The following is a 21,725-nucleotide window of genomic DNA, read 5'->3' on the forward strand; positions in this document are numbered from 1 at the left end:
GAGCCAATCACTCTCTCAATGGCACGCTCTCATGTCTGCTCCTTCTGCACAAAGGCCCTCTCCTTCCATTTTATCCCTTTGATCCTTGTTCGCTACCCCTGTGCCCCGCACCCACAAAGGCAACCACATTAATGTGTTTGTACGTAGCCCTCTAAAGCATACGTTGCCGTTCTGTGTACATGTATTTTTAGTTTAGGGTGGGTTTTTTTTTTTTGTTTTTGTTTTTTTTGTTTTGCTTTTGTTTTTGCTTTGAGGCACTTTAGTAAAAGGCTGGTACTCATATAAATAAATGAATGAGAACTTAAAATTCATCATACATTTTCTTCATTTTTTAGCTTGGCCTTCTAGTAAATCTTTAGCTTTATTGATTTTGGCTGCTATCTAAAGAGATTCTCCCCTGTCTGGGTGATTCACCAGCATCATTTGTTAACAAGCATCTCATTTCCCCCTTATTGGCAGTAGGGCTAATGCTTAGTATTAATGCTGCTTCCCCATTTGGTGATTTGGGGTTCAAACCCCGAATCTGTGATAGCCACCACTGAAGGCAGATCTTGATATATTTTGAAAAATGTGTTTTACTTGGGGCTCCACATGCTCTGTGGCTTGAGAAACAGAACAGCCTGCAAACCCTACAACTGCAGTAGCCAGTCCACGGTCCTGGCCGTGGATCCAGTTCGGCTCCCTCACCTCCAAGATCATCCCAGCCCAGAGGCCGTAGCCACCAGCTCCATGCCTCTACCAGAAAGTGACACAGCCACCACCAGCATGTACTGTGTATTTTTAGTTTATATATATGACGTGCTGCTGTAGATTTCATTCTGTTTCTTGCCCTCTCAGTCAGCACTATGGTTTTTTTTTAAGTTTGTTTATTTATTTACTTACTTACTTACTTACTCGGAGAGAGAGAGTGTGTGCACATGCATGCACACGCACACGTGCAAGTTGGGGAGGGGAAGAGAGAGAAAGAATCCCAAGCAGACTCCACGCTGTCAGCACATAACCCAGCGAGGGGCTTGAACTCATGAACCGTGAGATCATGACCTGAGCTGAAGTCCGACCCTTAACCAACTGAGCCACGCAGGCACCCCAGCACTACGTTTTTAAGTTCCACCCATATTGCCGGGTATACATCTAGTTGCCTGTACACCCACTCAATTTAACCTATCCCCTTCCTCCGGTGAGGTGGAGGAGGGAGGAGGAAACTCAGGAGGTGGTTAGGCTCAGGCTCGTCCCCTAGACACTATCCCAAGAGAGAGATGTGTCAATGCCCCTCCATAGCCATACACGTGTGCACACCCACCACATTTCAGATGGAGCCCCAGCAAGTGGAGGTGGAGGAAAGCAAGCTGGGAATTCTATCAAAGGACTTGTTTCAGAGCTCTGCTTTTATGTCCAAGTCCTTGCCTCCCCCAGGAAGCCTGCCCTGACCACCCCATTCCATGCAGTTTTCTCCCCATTCTGGGGACTGTGAATCTCATTTAATCAGACACTAGTCAATTCTAGTCTTTCTGTTACTACCTCCCCAATTCGTGTGAAATCCTCTTGAAGGAAAGGACCATCTCTTGTCCATTTTGCCTCTCTTGCTCAAGGCCTGACCCTGAAGAAATGAGGGCAGGGAGTGGGAAGCTGACCAGTGATTTCCTTAATTCAGGTCCCACTCCCTCTGTTTTAGGGACATACCATCTTTCAACAAACACTTATGTGCCAGGCTCTTAGAAGTCCAGAGAGGGAACATACACTGTTCCAGCTCTCCAGGAGCCCTTTAATGGGGGATGCAAATAACCAAACATTAAGTCATGAGACACCGTGGGGAATGCAAAGACGGGCAGCTACTTGGGGTGCCAAAGAGGAAATTGCAGCTCAGCGCAGAGGGAGGCCAGGGGCTCCCAGAGGAGGCGACATCCAAGCTGCCCCTGGAAGAGAAGAGGTAAATTTAGAATTGGGAGCAGGGCAAGGGGATTATGAAGTAAGACTGAGAGGATACAAGAAATACCAGTATTGCGTGCATTCCAGTTATTATGGCTGCACATCAAACAACCACTTATTACGTTTGCAGATTCTCTGTGTCAGGGATCTGGACAGGGCACAGCAGGAAGGGCTTGTGTCTGCTCTGTGTTGTCTGGGGCCTCGGCTGGGAGCATCCATGGCTGGACTTTGGAATCATTGAGGGCTCATTCACTCACAGATCTGGTGGTTGGTGCTGATGTAGGTTGGGTCCTCAGTTCCTCTCCACATGGTTTTTCTGTTGGTCTCTCCAGGCGGGCTAGTTTGGGCTTCGTATAGCAAAGTGGCTGGGTTCCTAGGGTGAGCATCCCCCAAAAGAGAGAGGGCCAGGTGGAAGGTATATGACTTGGCATCCCAAATCATCACTTCGCCGTACTCTATTGGCCAGGGCAGTCACAACCCCCCAGCCCAGATTCAATGAGAGAAAACAGACCCCACAGCTCAGTAGGAAGAATGTCAGTCACATTGCCGGAAGAGCATGTGGAAGGGGGTATATAATTTGGTGCAGCCATCTTTGGAGAACACAATCACCATGGTATGTATTGATAAGGTGGAGGGACAACAATGGATGGATAGGCATCCAATACTGCTCAGGTACAATATGTCAAATGGAGGCAGCCAGATACAAGGCTACCAGGATAGGTCGGGTCAGGTTCTGGAGGGTCTTCAAAAGCACACTTAGGAGAATGTTTATAGGCAAAGGAGGACTTTGGAAGCCTAGGACTCCTGCCCCCCTCATTCCCAAACGGAACCCAGAACCTCGTCTGTGCTTGATCAGAAAATATCTAAGGCTCTCTGTGGGTGGCTGAAGCAAAGGGACTCTCAGAGTTGGTCTGCACCCTTGGAATAAGTGTCAAGGATAGCCAGACACCAACCCCTATCCTTGTCCCTGTGTGTGTTTGTGTCCACGCCTACCTGACTGAGCCCATCTCTTGGCTATAGAGTCTCATGGACGCTGCTGCTTGGGTAGCAGGCAGAGACTCTTCAGAAATGCCCTTCCCAATTCATTCTGAATAGTCCTGGGCAGAGCAAGACCCACACTTCTCTCTCTCTCTCTCTCTCTCTCTCTCTCTTTCTCTCTCTCTCGCACACACACACACACACACACAGGCACACACAGGCAGGCCCACTAGGCATAAGCCAATGAGACAGCATCATATCAAGGAGAGAGTCTTGCATAATCATCTGGTCTCTGCCCAATGAGCAAGGGGTCTTGAAGAAATCATATTTACCCCACTGGAACTTGGAGGCAAGTCCAAGAATTGCACTAGACAGGAGTTTTCCCCAACCATGGTCATTGGAGATCAGCAATTAAATTCACCTGGCTTGAAAACTACAATGAGATACCACCTCACGCTCACTAGAATGGCTAAAATGAAAAAGATAAGGCAATACCAAGTGCTGACAAGGATACAGAGCAGCTGGAACTCTTATACTTTGTTGGTGGGGATGCAAAATTGTATGCCCACCTTAGAAAACAGTTTGGTTAGTATCCACTAAAGCTAAACACCTTCCCTATGACCCAGCAATTCCACTCCTAGATATTTACCCCAAAGACATAAAACATATGTCCACAAAAGGCACTTGACTTGTACAAAATGATCATAGCAGCCTTATTTATAACAACCCCAAATTGGAAGGAGTCCAGGTGTCCATCAACAGGTGAACAGATAAATGAAAAGAAACAGACTACTGATACACACAACATGGGTGGACCTCAGAAACATTTATGCTGAGTGAGAGAAGTCAGAAACAAGAGTCAATACCATATCATATGACTCGACATCACAAAGTCTCATAAAATGATGATAGAAGGGGCACCTGGGTGGCTCAGTCGGTTAAGCTTCTGACTTCGGCTCAGGTCATGATCTTGCAGTTCGTGGGTTCAAGCCCTGCGTTGGGCTCTGTGCTGACAGTTCAGAGCCTGGAGCTTGCTTCAGATTCTGTGTCTCCCTCTCTCTCTGCCCTTCCCTTGCTTGCACTCTGTCTCTGTCTCTCTCTCTCTCTCAAAAATAAATAAACATTTTTTAAAAAATGATGATAGAAGTCAGAGCAGTTGTTGCTTTGGGTGTGTGGGGAGACCGGAAAGAGGATCCATGGAACTTTCTCGAATGATTGCAGGCTCTATATCTTCATGGGATGTAGGTTACACAGATGTATACATTTGTCAAAATGCATGAAACTGCGCATGTAATACCTGTGCCTTTCACTGTTATACTTTAATTTAAAAAATAAATAATAAAATAACACAAAACAAAATAAAATGAAATAAAATAAAATCATCTAGACGGCCTGTGACAATGCAGCCTGAGCACCACAGACCAACAGAGTCAGGGAGTCCTCCCGAGCGGAGCCCAGGTATCGGCATTCACAGCTTCCACCTTTGGCGTGAACATTAGACTTGAGACCCATGTCCCCAGGGGCGTCTTCCCCTCAAGTTCCCCTAGCCGCCCACTATCCCACCCCAAGTCTCCCGCTCTCTCCAAACCCCCAGCCCTCTCTGCCCAGTCGCCCCTGGTAACCAAGAAAGGGCTTGAAAACCCTCAAAGTGCAGCCGCCCGGGGAGGGCCGTCCACAGTGTCAGCGAGACAAGGGCAAATACAAAATGCGGGGTAATTGGCGGTTTTCTAATTCTCGGCCCTTTGTGCGGCGGCGCGGAGCCGGGGCCGCGCTCCCAAGCCCGGGCCTTTCAGCCGCCGGGGGCCCGGCCTCCGCGCTCCCCGCGCTCCACAGCGCATAATTAATCGGGCTTCACAGGGCCCCGGACAAAGGCGCCCATTCACCCCGCCGCTCCTCCCCCCGGGGATATTGTTATTTCTAAAAACTGCAGCCAGCTGGGCCGCAGAGAAACGTCAGCTCTGTGGGAGAGTGAGCGGCCAGGCCGGGAGGAGAGAGGGAGCTCTGTCTCAGCGCCCGGAGCCGGATTAGAGCCGGCCAGCGAGCCCGGGGTGGGCAGGGGGCCCGGGGTCTTTTCTGAAGTCTGCACAAGTCCTCAGAAAGCCTCGCGATTTCCATGGGGCCCTGGAGGAGAGCGCCATGGAAATGGTAATGGGTGCATTGAGGCTCGTTCTTAGGAAGGAGAAGGGGTGCATTCAGGCCACCCTGACCATGGCACCTCTCCAGGGTGGGAGGGGCGCATGGACAGCCCACCGGTGGGAAGCCAGGGCGCCCCCACCTGTACCGGGCCTTCCGGGACAGCAGGCAGAATGAGTCAAGGAATAAAGGCCTGGGTCTGGGTCTGTGGAACCTGGGGTTAAGTCAGGGACTGGGCATGTGAAGACCTTGCAGTCACCTGGCTTCTGCTCCAAGGACCACCAGGGAAGCTCATTCAAAACAATCCCTGTGTAGAATCAGACTCTCAAAGTCTGGGCTGGGGCTGATTTTCCCAAGTCTCCAAGCACCTCCGAAGCTTACCCGCATCAGGGTCACCTCTCAGCCCTGCCCTGGGGGGATGGTGGTGCAGGTGCCCTGCTTCCTGTTTCATGGAGGAGGAAGCAGGCCCCAGGACGTAAACTGAGCTGCCCCCAGCAACAGAACAGAGCTGGGACTGGCTGTGCTGGTGGGGTGCAAAAGCACAACAGAAGGGAGAGGCAGCTGGAAGGGGGGGCTTCGCCTCTTTGCCAGAGCATTTCTTGACCGTGCAGGCCCGCTCTGTTCTCTCCTTTCCCTGGCCCCTCCTTGCGTGGGACTGATCTGCCTAGTGAAATGCCTCTAGCATGTTCTGTTTCATGGGTTCACTGGGGTTTCTCCAAGCCGCTCCAGCAGAGGCACGCTTGAGTGCAGGTCCAGAGATCACATTGCTTTGTGTCCAGGCCAGAGCCAGTGGAGCTCCAGCCAAGGCTCACTGGATGTGAACAGCATCTCATGACTCCAGGGTCCAGTCCTTTAGGCTGTGTTCCCCTTCAAAGCCCAGTGCCCTCCTGGGGAGGGCCCAGAAGAGGGCCCGGTCCCAGGTCAGCAGTGCTGGGCTTCAGCCTTGTTGCTGCACCCAAAGAAATGGGCACCCGTTCATTCTTCCTCCCAAAGCTGGGAGCAGTCATGAACAGCCACCATGGATTTCCAAAACCTCAGCATCCTGAACACCTCCCAGAACAAGCAGGGGCCTTTCCAAAACCCTGCCCATCCCAGCCCGTATCATGGAGACATTCTGTCCCTCAGCGGTACTCTGGAAAATGTTCCCTCAGCCTAACACTGCCGGTCCTGAGCGAGACCACAGGCCTCAGAGCCAGGCCAGACCGTAGCGCCTCCTCCCACGAATAAGGGAAAGGAAGCCTCCTGTGTTTTCAGAGGAGCCCAGGCTGGCATCCGAGGCCCCGAGAGGGTGCCCAACCAAGTTCACTCCGCTTCCACCAGGCCATGCTGGACATTAGAAAGCCAGTATCATGCAACATTCACGTCTGTGGGTGGGAGAATGTACCGAAAACTCAAGAACAAAGTGAAGGGAAAGAGAGCAGTTCAGCCAAGGCAGATCAGCTGTCTGGTGGCAGGCCAACTCAGGCATGGCCACGTGAAGCCAGCAGACTTCTCCCCTGTGACCTAGGCAGCCCCCAACTGCCAGACCAACAGCACGGCACCCAGCAGTGAAACAGGCTTGCTGGCTGCCATTAAATAAACTTTATTTAGGGTCTGGAGTGATCTGATGGTGTTTAGAAATGAGACGAAGGTTCGGCTATAAGGAAACCAACAATGTCAAATAACGTCCTTGAAAAAATAAGAAAAAAACAGAGAGGGAGGCAAACCATAAGAAATTCTTCAATATAGGGGACAAACTGAGGGTTGCTGGAGGGGTGGTGGGTGGGTGGGGACATGAGCTAAACAGGGGATGGGCATTAAGGAGGGCACTTGTCGGGATGAGCACTGGGTGTTATATGTAAGTGAGGAATCACTGGATTCTACTCCTAAAGCCAATACTACACTGTATGTTAACTAACTTGAATTTGAAAACAAAACACAACAATGTCCTTGAAATACACACTGAAATATTTAAGGGTAAAGGAGCAAAACTGGCTCTAACTTGTTCTTAAACGATTCCACAAGATGTAAATAATCAGTGAATCTTAGAAAAGGCTTACAGACATTACTTGTAATAGTCTTATAATTTCTCTGAAGTTTGAGATTAAAAACAAACAACCGGAAGTGTGAACACGTGCATGTCCACAACACAGCATCGATACTCCAAATCCTATACCCAGGGGTGGGACGCAACTCTCCTGTTGTCCCCTACTCCTACTCATGCACATTACAAGCAGCTTTCAGTATCTTCTGTTATAGCAGTTTGTGGACCCAAGTTGGTTTGAAAGTCGTCAAGGGTAAGGCCTGTGTTGTCAGCACTGTGCTTTGTAAACAGTAAGCATTCAAACAAACCTGGCGTACTCCCATTGGCCGTGGAAGGTTTCCAGCTCTGAGTGAAATGGAAGAAGGAGAAAGAGAGGGGCTGGCCAATGGGGAGAAGGAACCAAGAAAGATGGTCGAGTCCATACAGACTTGCCAGTCCAGTGCACTCATGTCAGAACTGATTATTTTTTTCAAGTCAGACGCCCCCCTATATCAGATTCTTCCATCCTTTCTTCCACAAAGCTTGGAAAGTAACCCAGCCCCAGTGGGGCTGCCCCACAGGACCCACCCAGAGCACCTACAGACATACACAGCCTGAACCTGACCATGTCCACTTCAACGTGTGGTTACCAGAGACAATAATGTATTTATTCAAACTCTGTCTGGTTCATTTGTGTGTATGAATCTTATCTCTTCTCTCCAATGAGACCACAGAGGTAAGGGCCTTGCCTCCTCCCACTGCCCCCCACGGGTACATTCATGGAACCCACACGAGCCCTCAAGTAGCCTCCACCAGGGACTATGTCTGTCTGCACTCTTCCTCATCCCCAGCTCGCAGCATGGTGGTTGGCACATGTCTGGTGCTCAGTAAAGACTCATTGAACACTCATCAAACACAGAGTCCTGCTGAGCTGAGTTGAGTTGCCTCATGTGACAAGGGCACACTGAGTAGGCTCTGAGGGTTGGACTTCTGGCCTCAGATGCTCACCAGGAAGGCAGAACCAGCATAGGCCTCCCCTCCTCCCTCAGAGCAGATCCCTCTGGTTGCTGGTTCTACCATGTTCCTGAGAAGGGCGGTGACACCATCTCTGTGGCCAGTGTGACACAGTCAGTGTTAGGGCAGATCATCTCTGCCGCTGAATCGTCTCCTCATGGTCTTGTTGGGGGCAGGGGGACACTTGGGACAAGAAGGTTTGCTCAGCACACTTCCAGCGGGGGCAGGATCTTCTGTCGAGAACTCCGGGTCAAATTTGCAGTCCGCCCCACGCCCTCGCCGTCACTCCATCCTCACGTACACACTATGACAAGGCTCAGCATGGGGGCAGCAGAATGTAGCACCCTGCAGGTGCCAGAGACTGAGGGAGAACTGTGAGCTTGGTGGGGGCAGGAAGAGTGTGACCAGAGTGGACATCAGGAGCTCCATTTTTCTCCCTGGTTCCTGGGGCCGGGGCACTTGGTACGAGGCAGTGGGATTGCTAGCAGGAACAGAAAACTGTGGTGTGAACATCTTCAGTCATGTCTCCAGTATTCTTCCTGCCACTACCGTGGGGCCCGAGCCCCAGGTCAGTCCAGGGATGGGGTAGATGCATCCCTAGCCTTAGGGACGGAACAGCTCAAGCTGCCCACCTTGGGGGAGGGGGCAGTTCTTCCTTTAACATGCCCCACTGTAGGGCTGGGTCATCTTGACAAAGCTTCTCCTTCTGTCTCAGCACCTCTCACCATCTCCTCGCACCCCTTTGGAGGAAACCACTGGCTGGGCCTTTGGGGAGGACTGGCCGTGCTCCCAGCACACTCAGTGTTTGCTTCCAATCCAAGAAAAAGCTGGGCTCCCTGGCTGGGAACTCATTCTCCCCCACCCCCTCCTTTTCTTTTCTTTCTTTTTCTGTCCCCTTTGCTTTTCCCCAGCACCCCACCCCCACCCCACCCAACCCCAAGAGCTCCCAAAGTGACAACATGTGGGCCCAAATCAAACCCTTGTCCTCGGGCCCCTGCTGGCATCTCTCCCAGATCACCCACCTTCCTCCCCCACTCTGCAACCCAGCCACCCTCCTCACCCCCACCCCCGCCATTCCTCTTTGTGGACAACTTTCTAAATGCAGCCAAACTTCCCCTTTCGGTCCACAGGCCCCGTAAAACAGCTGCAAAAAGTCAGCAGCTCTGCAAAAAGTTCTCTTGCAAAGTGAGGCCGGGAGCAGTCCCTCTGGCTCCAGCCATTGCTTCCTGCCTCCCAGGATCTAGAAGGTCAGTCTCCCCCATCCCAATAAACGGCAGGGAGACCCCTCGGTACTCACTCCCAGAGACACAGTCTCCCCAACGGTCTAATCTAGAGAGAACCCCCTGAGGGGTCCAGCAGAGTGTAGTCAGTGGGAGGAGACAGTCCAAAGCCTGGCCTGCATGCCTGACCCTGCGAGGCCCTGTGGGACCCTGGGCAATCCGCTTCCACACCCCACACATGTACACATGCGCAGTGCTTGTGTTCATAGAACGAAAGGATGGATTGGCTGGTTTTCTGGGCCCCTTCCACGTCTAAAATTCCACAAATCTGTCATCTCTTTGTGGGGTGCTCCTGCCCAAGAGAGAAGGAGCTTTGCCCAGGGACACATGGCAAGCCGAGGGTTATCTGACCAGACCCAGTTCTCCTAAATTGCATTCCGTGTTCTCTCTGTGACCCTTGGCCCTCAGGAAAACAGTGGGCCGCACATAATCACTCCTGCCCACACATCACAATCATCTGAGATGTTATATCATATCCATCCCTGGGCCACACTCCAGAGCAACAAAATCAATGTTGGGGCCTGGTTATCAATCTGTTTGGAAAGTTACCCCGGTAGTTCTGACTGAACAGTCAGAGTTTAGAACCAGTGTGGACAAGGCTCCTAGAAAGTGAAGGTGAAGCTCTAAGCCAGAAGTGCCTGTCTGCTCCCAACCAGGCCCCGGAGGCCTCCCCAGGCCCTTCCTGGGCAGACGGCCCCAGGACCGCAGTCCAGGAACTAGAAACCAACCTCAGCAAGAGGCAGGAGGCCTGGGGGTCACCCCAGCCCTCCAAGGGCTTTGTGTGTATTGAGAAAAGAAAAACGGAGAAGGAAAACCATAGCAGAGCCGAATGCAGTGAAGGAGAAAAAGACAAGAGAAAGGGGAAGAACCCTGAGGTCAGAGAGTCATGTGAATGGCATTTAGGGAACAAAGCCCCTCCATTGTGCCCTCTGTTCCCCCTCATCAATCATCCACAGGGCCTGGTAAGAAGCACTCTTCCACCAGCGCCCAGGGCACAGAGGGCATCGCTGCCCATAGAGGCCTGGGACAGAAAGCCCACGTCCAGAAATTTGCCCATTCTGAGTCTGTGAGCCCCGCACATCCTCCGCCCGGGCAGAGCTAGCAAAGAGCCCTTCCCGCACCTCCTCCGCTCACCAGAGCCCGGCGCTCCTATCAGAGTTTAAGCAAAATCACTCGGCCATTCCTAGACCAGAACAAAGGCTGAATCCAACTCCCCGGACACTTGGCGTCACATCAAAGTCATCCAGGTGGTGCTGCGTGACCTCCAGCGAGCTGCCTCCCTCCCCTCCCGCAGCCTCACTGCCTGATCTTGTCTGCCTTCCTGCAGAGGCCTATTTGGAAGGCAGGGGTATCGCTGGAGGCCAGTGGTCGAGAGCCTGGGCTCTGGGGAGAGAGGCCTGGGCTTGTGTCCTGGCTCTAGCACACTAGCGTTGTGAGCTCTGTGCCTGTGAGTCCTCACCTGTGAGGCGACAACTGACAGAGGGGAGAGGGCCCTACAAGCCCAAAGCAACCGGGGGCCAATATCTAGAATGCACGAGGACTGCCCTCTGCCACAGTCGGAAGAGGATGGTAACCCCAAGAGAAAACCGGGCACAGTGTGCAAGCAGGCAGTGAACAGGGCTGCCAAAAGAAACACAAACTGGATACCCGTGAATACGCCAGAGAAGTTTCGGTCAGGGAGCGATACCAGTGAGGAACGGGGGGGAAGGGACGGTGGTTCCCAACCTGGGGACAGTCCACCCCGGACCCCTGCCTCCACCTCCACCTCCACCAGAGGACATTTGGCAATGTCTGGAGACCTTTTTGATTGCCACGGGGTGGGAGGGGCTCCTGGCCAAAGATGCTGCAAAACACCCTACAATGCACAGAACAGGCCCCACAGCGAAGAAGTGCCTGAGCCCCAATCTCGATAGTGCTGGGGCTGAGAAGCCCTGGACTAGACAGATGGACAAACAGGTAGATGAAGGGGCCTCGCCAGGACAGTGAGGCAAGCGCGCGTGGGACGCAGAAACATAAACCAGATAAACGGCGGTCACGTGGGTGCCTACATGTGTGGAGCAGAGTAGAGCGCTCCATGATTGTTCTCTGCTCTGTCGTTCTTTCCTCCCAGGATCTGAAGTCTTCACCCTCCCCTGTTTGCTGCAGCAGCACGGCTGGTGGCCTCGGGCTCAGCAGCCACCCTGGGCCCCACAGAGGAAGGGAGGGCAGCGGTCGCTGGAGGGGGCAAGGGAAGGAAAGGGAAAAGGGGGGCAGGAGAGCCCAGGGTGGGGAGCGAAGAGGAAGAGAAAGGAGACGCTGCAAGTTTCGGTGTTTCACAACATCACAGAAATACCCAGAAAGCCAGAGGGGGCCACAGGGAGAAGTTCAAGTTGAGCAATGGCTGCAGTTCTCTTCCTAAATTCATGGAAAATGTCTCTTCACACCCTCTGGTTTAGTGAAGCCAGACCTCCCCCGCCCCCATCTCCACGGGGGCCTAGACAGGGACTTGTCCCCCAGCCGCCACGCTGTGTGCCCTTTCCTCCCCTTCGTGTCCTGCCCGCTTCTTCTCCTACCCACCCTGGCCAGTTCTCCATCCCTTGCTTTCCAGGATAGAAACTCCCACTCCGGTCCTGCCAGAGCCCTGACGCAGGTGACAAGATACATACAAAATAATAATAATAATAATAATTAATAATAATAATAAGAATCCCATCTGCTAGAAATCAGCATCTGGAAAGAAATCATCTCTCTTGTGTAACAGGTCAAGGGATCTTCAAGGGTTCTTAAAACTGATCCCCAAATCTGAGCTTCCTGGCAGCCCCAGTAAAATGAGAATGGGGGTCAGTTTCGTGAGTCACACTGCCCATAGGTCAGAAGCCCACTGATTCCTCCGAGGACACAGAGCTTTGCCAGGAACTGGAGCCTAAAATATATTTCCCCCCCGTCGGTCTTATAGAGAGCGCTGACTGAGGCAGCAAACTCTAGCAATAGCAGCATCCCCAAATAAAGGCGACAGCCGGACTCCTCCAGCCCTTTTCTGTAAAGCCCCATCATAAGGGAGGGACATAATAAAGATTTTGTGGTGGCTAAATCATGTGGTCCGAGAGCAACTCAGCTTCATGAGAGCCCGACTCGCTTCAGGGATAAGTCTCATCTGGAAGAATGGATGGAATGCATGGCCTTTAAATAACCCCCATGAACTTCATTTCTCTCAACTGAGCTTTTGATAAAACTCGGGCAACGGGAGGCAGTTGCTGGTTGTAACCGCTGACAAGGGTCTGGCAGGCAGCACTCTGGCACTGGGCGAGGGTGGGGCTGTCGGGCCCTGGCACCTGCAGAGGCATCATTCATGGATTCAGCTATTCACAGACTCCCCCAAAGGCCCAGAACGTGCAAGGCTTTCTCATTTTCCTCTGGCCTGATGTGGAACTGGACCAAGAGGCTGGCGGAAAGAGGAGCAAGATGAGGAGCCGGGGGGCATGCTGGCCAGCCCGGAGCCCCACCTCACTTCGAGTCATTGTTCAGGGTAATAGCTCGCATTTAGCATTTATTGTGGGCCTAGGCATTATGTCACGACCTCAACTAATCTTCACAACCAAGCCCCAGGGTGGATACTCTGTGCTCATTTTACAGACGAATAAACTGAGGCTCAGAGGTCTGGTGAGAGCAGAAGCTGTGACGCCCCCTCACATCTGTCTTATTCCAGTGTTCGTACGTTTGTAACCGCTACACCGCGATACCCTGCCACGTAGGATGAGAGGCAAAACCTGTGGGAAAAGTGAAAAGGCAGTTAATTTGTGGCACGAGAGCACAGGAAACACATGACTCCCCGAATGCGATTCTGAAGAAAGCCGGAAGCCTGCAGCATCATTTTGAATTTAAGACCTCAGGGCTTCTCGAAGCCCTCTCAAATCCAGGGCCTGCCGGGCTGTAAACGTCAGTTGTATCCAAGTTCCTGTACAAGTCGGGGTGGGGGGGGGGGGCAGGGGTGTTGCAGGGAAGGGCCTCGCTTAAAGAAAGGCTGCAGGGCAGTGAGGAAAAGGCACCCCACGACCAAGCTCATGACGCCCCTCAAAAACCACTGAGGATCCCACCCACAAGTCAGTGAGTGAGCTGTGCGGCGCCCAGCACTGTGGGAGCACAGGGCCAGACTGCGTGGGGTCAGGGATCCCTGCTGGGCACAGCCATTTGTGCATCCTGTCACTTCCTGGGAAACCAGCAGCTGGGAACATCCAGGATAAAATAGAACCAGTGATGTTGTCTTCCCAGCAGTTATCGCCATGAGCTCAGGACATAGAGGCATCTCCTTCCTTTGGATGCACTGACCTTCTTTAGAAGGTCTCTTTAGACTGGAGTCAGGAGTGTCTGGACCACAGGAAAGCTTTCCACATCAGTGAGCAATATGCTGACAAGCAGGGCCTGGGCTCAGCCCCATGAAATCTGATGACTCGGGAGGACGTGCAGTCTCTCCATAGACATGTTTGCCAGGCACTGGCGATGGGCCCTCCCCGTGCCAGGTGTGAGGGTAAGGAGAGAAGTCAGGCCCAGGCCTTGCCCTCATGGGGTTTACAGTCTAAAAGGGCACCTACAGTCTAGATGAGGAAACACCTCAGGGTGTCTTCGTGCATCCCTTCTAGAAAACCGAAAAAGGAAGGAAGTGAAGTAAGGAGGGATAAACATACAAAAGAGATAAAAAATCTAACCACTTCTCCCCTTGCCCCCACTCACTCTTATCACCATCATCTCAGTGATTATTGCAGTGGGGCCCTGAACACAGCAGGCCTGCTCCTACCACAGGGCCTTTGCACTTGCTACTCTTTTTGCGCTTCTACAGATATCCTTATGATTCGGCGTCTTCGTGTCTTTGCTCAAATGTCCCTTCCCCTTATTGAGGCCGCCCAGTTAAAGTTCACCACGCCCCTCTCTCTACCAGCCCACAATTGTTTTGGTAGGGGTTTGTTTTGGTAGGGGTTTGGTAGGGGTAGTTCTCAAAAGGAACTGAGGACAGGTTTCCCATTGGCCTTGGCTGGAGGCTATTTCTGTAGCCCTTGAACGTACACCCATCAAGGGCCCTCCCTGTCAACCATCAGCCAGTGTACTGGGATCAAGCCTGGCCCCTTCAACCTACTTACCCTAGGGCCAGTCCTCTCCTGTCTGGGGAAATTCCAATAGAGCCAGAGTGTACCGCACCCCTTGGCCAAGCTGTAGCAGACCTACTGCAGCGGGGCTGGGCAGCTGGTCACCAAACTCATGTCATCCTCTTCCTGGGCACCCCTCTGGACTACATTTCCACCTCCTGTGCCATCAAAGGTGGCCAATGGAGTGCGAGCAGACGCAACATGTCTCTCTTCGGGTTGAGGGTGTTAAGAAGCTGATGTACCTCCTCCACCCTTCTTTCCCCTTCTGCTGTGACCACATGGCCTAAGAGACGGCAGAACCCCGAGACAGAAGGAGCCGAGGTGCCTGAATCTCCTCCTGGGGGAAGGCTGCCTGCCACTCAGAGCACCATCTTGGAATTTATGTGAGTAAAAACTAAACTCTGTGAACACCCTGCGTGGTAGAAGTTGGCTACTGGATGCATTTGGTGTTCAGCTGCCTGCCCCTCTATGGACGGTGGGCCCGCCCCTCACTCCAGCACTCTCTTATCCCCTCCCCACCATTGCGTGTCCCACCTGAATTTTGCCCTCTCTTCCCACCCCATCCCAGGCCTCCAGTGGTGACTGTGCAACTGATGAGTGAACACTTTCTGCCCTGGGGACCTGCGTGCTGATGCTAAAGGCAGGCCGGCAAAGAGGGAAGGCTCTTCCCATGACCCCCCTGTAAGCCTGCTTTAAAGGTGTGCAACTCTGGGCGAGACTCCAGCCTTACAGAGATTCAGCTTCCTCACCCTTGAAATGGGAATAATCACTTCTGGCCAGGCCGCCTCACAGAGGAAAAGACCGGAAGCACTGATGTGCAGAAGCAGCTACCCCGAGCTGGGCTCTACATACATCCCATCACATAGAGTGCTTATCCCAGATAGGGAAACTGAGGCATGCAGAGGTTTCTGAGTGACCTGCCTAAGTTCACCCCGTTAGTAGGTAGTTGCCCCCGCCCCTGACTTGGTCCTCCCTGTCTTTCCTCCCCATCTTCTCTCCCACGTGAGCAGCACCACTACCCACCCAGGAGCTTGACTCCAAGAACTCAGGTCGTGCCTGACTCCTCCCACACCTGCATCTCCCAAAGCCCAGTTATTTTATCCTCATAGATAGCTCCCCAATCCAGCCCTTCCCTCCATCTCTGTAGCTGCCAGTCTGGTCCAAGCCCTCTGCATGCCTCTCCTGGACTCCTGCATCGACCCCCTCCATGGTCTCCACACAGCAGCCACAGGCATCTTTTGGAAATGCAAATCTGACCACGCCAGACTCCTGGTGGCTTCCTACCACTCTTATGACAAAGTCTTGCCATGGTCCACCCAGCTCGAGAGATCCAGCCTCATCTTGAACTCTGTCCTCCTGCCCCTCTCCTCTCTGTGCCGGACAGGATGCACTTCTAGTCCCCTGAACACTCACCAACTCCCTCTTTGGTGGGTGCATCCTTCGCACATGCTGTTCCTTCTGCATGTTCCTTCCCCTTTTCACCCGGTTTACTCCTAATCACCCTTCGTGTCTCAGGTCTGGTGTCACTTCTTCAAGAACTTGCCCCTGACCTCCTTGATGAGGTGACATCCCCCTACAGCACTCACCCCCGTTGTTATTTTGTCTATTTGAGTAGTTATTTGGTGAAGCTATAGCTCCCTTACGTGACTCTAAGCTCCATGAGGACAGGCACTGTGACCATTGAAACCCGGTGCCTGTACAGTGCCTGACACATACTAGAACTTCAGTAGCGGCCAAGTGAGTCAGTTAATGAAAGCTGAAGTTAAAATCCAAGTGTGCATGACTCCTCCCTCACCAACGGCATGAGGACCTGTGTTTGTCTGCCATAGCAGAAGACCTCATACTAGGTGGTTTAAACAACAGAAATTTATTTTCTCATAGATCTAGAGGCTGGAAGTCCGAAGTCAAGGTGCCGGTCAATGTGGTTTCTGGTGAGACCTATATCCTTGGCTTGCAGTTGTACCTTCTTGCTGTGTCCTCACATGGACTTTTCTCTGTGCACACGAGGCTAAAGGGAGAGCTCATTAGAGAAGGCCCACCCTTTTGACCCCATTTCCCCTTAATTACCTCCTTAAAGTCCCCTTCTCAAACAGAGTCGCATGTCAGATTAGGTCTTCAACATCTGGGGGGAGACACAGTTCAGTCCATAACATTCTGCCATCTAGCCCCCACAAATTCACATCGTTCTCACATGTTAAATACATTCACCCCATTCCAACGGCCCCAAAGTTGTAACCCATCCATCAATTCCAGCTCCAAAGTTTCGTTAAATGTCACCGAAATCAGGTATGGGTGAGACTCAAAGTATGAGTCATCCTGAGGCAAAATTCCTCTCCAGCTGCAAACCTGTGAGACCAGACCAGTTACGTGCTTCCAGGTCACAATGGTGGGACTGGCATAAGACAGACATTCCCATCCAAAAGGGAGAAATTGGGAAGAAGGACAGGGTCAAGAGTCCCCAAGCAAGTCCAAAACAACAAGGCAAATTCCATTTGATCTTAAGGCTCCAGGTCAATCTTCTTTAGCTCAATGTTCTGTCCTCCGTGCCCACCCCATGACCCTCAGCAGTGGTCCTGCCCCTTCAGCTCTGGGCTGGCATCCTGGCCCCCTGGCCCTGAGGAGATGGCCCCACCCCCTGAAGCCAGGAGGAAACAGTCTTGTTCCCTGGGCTGGAGATGGGCGTGACAGCTCTGATAATCTCTGAACCACCATCATGGTCACTTCTCCCTCCTCTAGAAGGACAACTATGTTTGAGGCTGGATCCTCTATTGCCCTGACCTGTAGATCCCAGAAATCGGACAGCCTAACTTCATTCCATTTTCTCCGTCCCCTTTGGTCCCCACTGCCAATGCCTCTGCTGGTATAATCCCAACTCTATTCCTGGCTTCAGCTGAGATGGCTGACTAATTTGTGGATAATCTTTACAGAATGATCATCCAACCACATCCTAGGTGTTTTCTCCAGAACATGCTTTCTCATGTTTTGCAATATGGATAGGCAGAGGATTTTCTAAATTTTCAAGTTCTGGTTCCCTTTTGCTGAAAAATTCTTTTAATTTCTCTCTCTCTCCTCTCACATTTTATTATAAGCAGTAAGGAGGGACCAGGCCACCCCTCCAACACTTTGCTTAGAAAAAATCCTCTGCTATGGCACACCTGGTTGGTTCAGTCAGTTAAGCTTCCAACTTCGGCTCAGGTCATCTCACTGTAAGTTCGAGCCCTGCATTGGGCTTTTTGCTGTCAGCACAGAGCCCACTTCAGATCCCCTGCCCCATTCTTTCTGCCCCTCCCTTACTTGCACTCTCTCTTTCTCAAAAGTAAAAATAGGGGTGCCTGGGTGGCTCAGTCAGCTAAGCATCCGACTCTTGATTTTGGCTCAGGTCATGATCTCACGGTTCGTGAGTTCAAGCCCCACATCGGGCTCTGTGCTGGCAGTGCAGAGCCTGCTTGGGGCTCTCTCTCTCTCTCTCTCTCTCTCTCTCTCTCTCTCCCTCTCCCTCTCCCTCTCTGCCCCACCCCCTCTCACACTGTCTCTCTCTGAAAATAAATAAATACACTTAAAAAATGGTTTTAAAAAGTAAAAATAAAACATTAAAAAAAAGAAAGAATAAAATCTTCTGCTAAATATCCAAGGCTGTCGCTCATAAGATCTGCCTGCCATAAAACACTAGGAACACAAAGCAGCCAAATTCTTTGCTACTTTATAACAAGGATTGCCTTTCCTTTTGGCACTTTGGTCATTTCTTCTGGAGATTCTACCAGAAGCACCTTTGGTGTCCATATTCCTACCAAAAGTCCCTTCAAGGCAATCAGGATTTTTCAGCATGTACCTCAATACTCTTCCAACCTTTCCTTAGTACCCAGGTCCAAAGCCACATCCACATTTTTTAGGTATTTGTTATAGCAGCACCCATTCTTGGTACCATAATCTATACTTTTCATGATTCTCCAACAAAATAGAACCAGTACGTTATATCTGTATATCTATACCTATATCTACAGGTAAAGAAATTTACTATAAGGAATGGCTTATGCGATTACAGGGGCCCGCAAGTCCAGAATTTGTGGAAGGCTGGCCGGTTAACCTAGAAGCAAGAAAAGCTGAGGCCTGATAGTACAGGTTTTGTTCTATGCAGGTCTTCCACTGATTGGACGAGGCCCACCCACAGTATGGAGGGCAATTTACTTTACTGGTCTAGCAATTTAAATGTTAATTTTATTCAAAAGTACTTTCCAGGAATAATGTTTGTCCACTTATCTGGGTACTTCATGACCTGGTCAAGTTGACACATAAAATTAACCATCACAAGAATCACACCAGAAAGTACATGTGATCAACTTAATGAGTATGCAGGACCAGTGTAAGGGATTAGCAGTGTGATTTGCCAATCACTCATTCCATACACATTTGTTACACACCTCCTATAAGCATCTCCATTAACCATTGCTAGGTAACAAACTACCCCAAAGCTTAGTGACTTAACATAGCAATAACTGTGTGGGTCAGGAATTTGGGCAGGGCTCAGCTAGGTGGTTCTTCTCCAGCACACTCATTCAGCTGGGCTAAGCTGGAAAGTTCAGGAAGACCCACCAAAACACCTGGTGCCTCAGCTCCTCCACAAGGTGGCTCTCTCTCCAGGTGCTATCCCATCATTCCCTAGTCTACCTGTGCTTCTTTACAGGTTGGTGGCTTGCTTCCCCAAGAGTGTTCCAAGAGACCAAGCCCCAAGAGGGGAAGCAAGCACTTGTCAGATCTACACTTCCATCATGCTTCTAATGTCACATGGGCCCACGTGTGGGGGCCCCCAGTGTAACACTCCTCCAATATATGAGAGGACACTGGTCCCAACTCTGGTCGGATCTCACCATCTATCACAGCATATTGTGAGGAGCACACCCCAGCATGAATTCCTGGCATCTTTCACTAGTGCATCCCATTTTGTAAAGGTGGATTCTCACATGATGATAAGCGCATTCATATTTATATCACTTTTCGTACACATTTTTTTTTTTCAAAATAAATTGTAAGGGAAAATATTGCTAGTTTTGTGTGTTTGTGGGAGAATGCTTTTTCACATTCCTTGACACACTGATGTGGCTCAGAAGACAGCTTCGAAAGTGCTGGCCTGGTGACTCCTAGCAGGGAGGCCCACAGACACAGGTGGCCCATGGTGGATTACAGATGGCTTGTCCCAGAGGGCTGGGAGGCCCAGGTGTTCCGTGGGACCATCTGTTTCGCATCCATGGCCATGAGTGATGGGAGGTCAGGGAGCATCATTCCTGCACCATTCAAGTGCAGGCTGGGACAACACATGTCAGGTGACCCCAGCACATCATACTGTGTCACCCTGTGCCCTCACTACACCTGGCACCAGAGGGGGTCACATGTTTCACACACTGAACAGCACCCACCCCATCACATGTGACTTCACTTCAGAATGACTGAAGCATCGGGAGGCAATTCTCAGGAGCTTGAAAGTTCCCTTGCAAACCCAGTCTGTGAAGCAGTGTGTAAGAGAGGCCCCCAGCACCCACCACGGCAAACAGGGCCACTGGCTAGTGGACCAAGGTTGCTCAGAGAGGCCTTGCTAAGGTTGTCTGCAGCAGGATCCCCAGGGGCTTCTAGGAAATTCCAATATATTCATCTGGAAGGAGGCCCAGGAATCTGCCTTCTTAGTCTCCACCGTGGGCCACAGGGTGCTGGCCCCTTGCCAGATTTAGAGTTGCCATGTGGTTATTTCTGAAAAGGCCCCATGGGGTGGGGGCAGGGAGAGATTCACCAACTATAAGACAGGGCCCTCACTGATGACTACTGCAGGCAGGACATAGGGGGCCCAGAGCCAGAGAGTCAAGTGGCTTCACATGCCAAATGGACTTTTTATTTTCAGACTTCTGAGATATATAAATAAATAAATATAAATATTTATATATAATATTATTATATATATTATATAATATATATAATATATATAATAATATTATATATAAATATTTATATATATATTATATATATATATATATTTATTTATTTATTTATTTATATATCTCACAAGTTCAGAGACAACTTGCCTCTACAGGTTTCCTTCACAGAACAATCCCCAGAGATTAAATCTGTTTTGAGTTGTATTTTGAAAAAAAGAGGAAATTGGATCCTGGTTCTGGGTAGGAGGAGGGATGAGGGGGGGGAGAAGGGAAGTTCAGAAAGAAGGCAAAAGGCACAGATTTCCAGAAAGTTCCTTATGCTTCCCCCTCCCCCCCCCCCGGCATTTTTTCCTATGTACTCCTACCCTATGGAGACAAAACCCAGCTCTAGCTTAGACACACCTTCCTTCTTCCTGGCCTCTCTCCCAAGGTGTCCACAGCCCCTCTTAGAACCAGGGCCCCGTGAAGTAAGTCACACAGAGAAAGACAAATACTGTATGGTCTCAGTTACAGATGGAATCTGAAAAGAACAGAACTCATAGAAACATGGGATATTATGGTTACCAGAGGCAGAGGGTGAGGTTGGGGGGACAATTGGGCAAAGGTGGTCAAAAGGTGTAAACTTTCAATTATAAAAAAAATAGGTCTTATGGATACAAAGCACAGCATGGTAACTGCACTTTACCAAAACCCTATTGTATATTTGAAAGTTACTAAGAGAGTTAATCTGGAAAGTTCTCACCACAAGAAAAGAAAATGTGTAGCTATGTAAGGCTGATGGAGGTTAACTAAATGCATTGTAGTAATCATTTTGCAATATATACATATATCACATCATTGTTGTGCACCTTGAACTTCTACAGGGTGAAACCAATACAATTATCTCTCAATAAAACTAGAATAAGTAAAAATTAAAAAATAAAAGCGTTGATTCACAGGGAGTTCAGGGTTGATGCTAGTGTCAAATATTCGGAATGCACATAGTCTAGATCAGCTCAGACTTATGCTTTAACAATCAGTCAAACTGGGGACAGAGTTGATATCTCATAAGAAGGCATATTATGAATTCCGAAATGTTCTCATTATAATGTCTTAATTCCTGTGACAATACCCTTATCAGGTTGTGTATGGACTTTCATACCCGTATTTGTGTTTGTATTGTGTGAATCCTTCCCACGCTTAAAAAAAAGAAAAAAAAAGAACCAGGGCCTCCAGCTCACCTGGTTACCAGCTCTGCCTGAGCACCAACCCCCAACTCCAGATTTTTCTCCAGAAGCCAGACCCCCAGGCCCCAGAACCTCCTGGTCTGACCACACACTCCACACTGGTGGGGAAGAATGTCAGGGGATCGTGC

General features: G+C 50.6%; 1 pseudogene; it reads right to left on the reverse strand.

The window, feature by feature from the left end:
* Nucleotides 1-324: 324 nt before the first annotated feature.
* LOC102967485 lies at nucleotides 325-699 on the reverse strand (annotated as a pseudogene).
* Nucleotides 700-21,725: the final 21,026 nt, after the last annotated feature.

Source organism: Panthera tigris, chromosome A3 (assembly GCF_018350195.1).
Source record: "Panthera tigris isolate Pti1 chromosome A3, P.tigris_Pti1_mat1.1, whole genome shotgun sequence".
In the NCBI taxonomy this organism is placed as follows: Eukaryota; Metazoa; Chordata; class Mammalia; order Carnivora; family Felidae; genus Panthera; species Panthera tigris.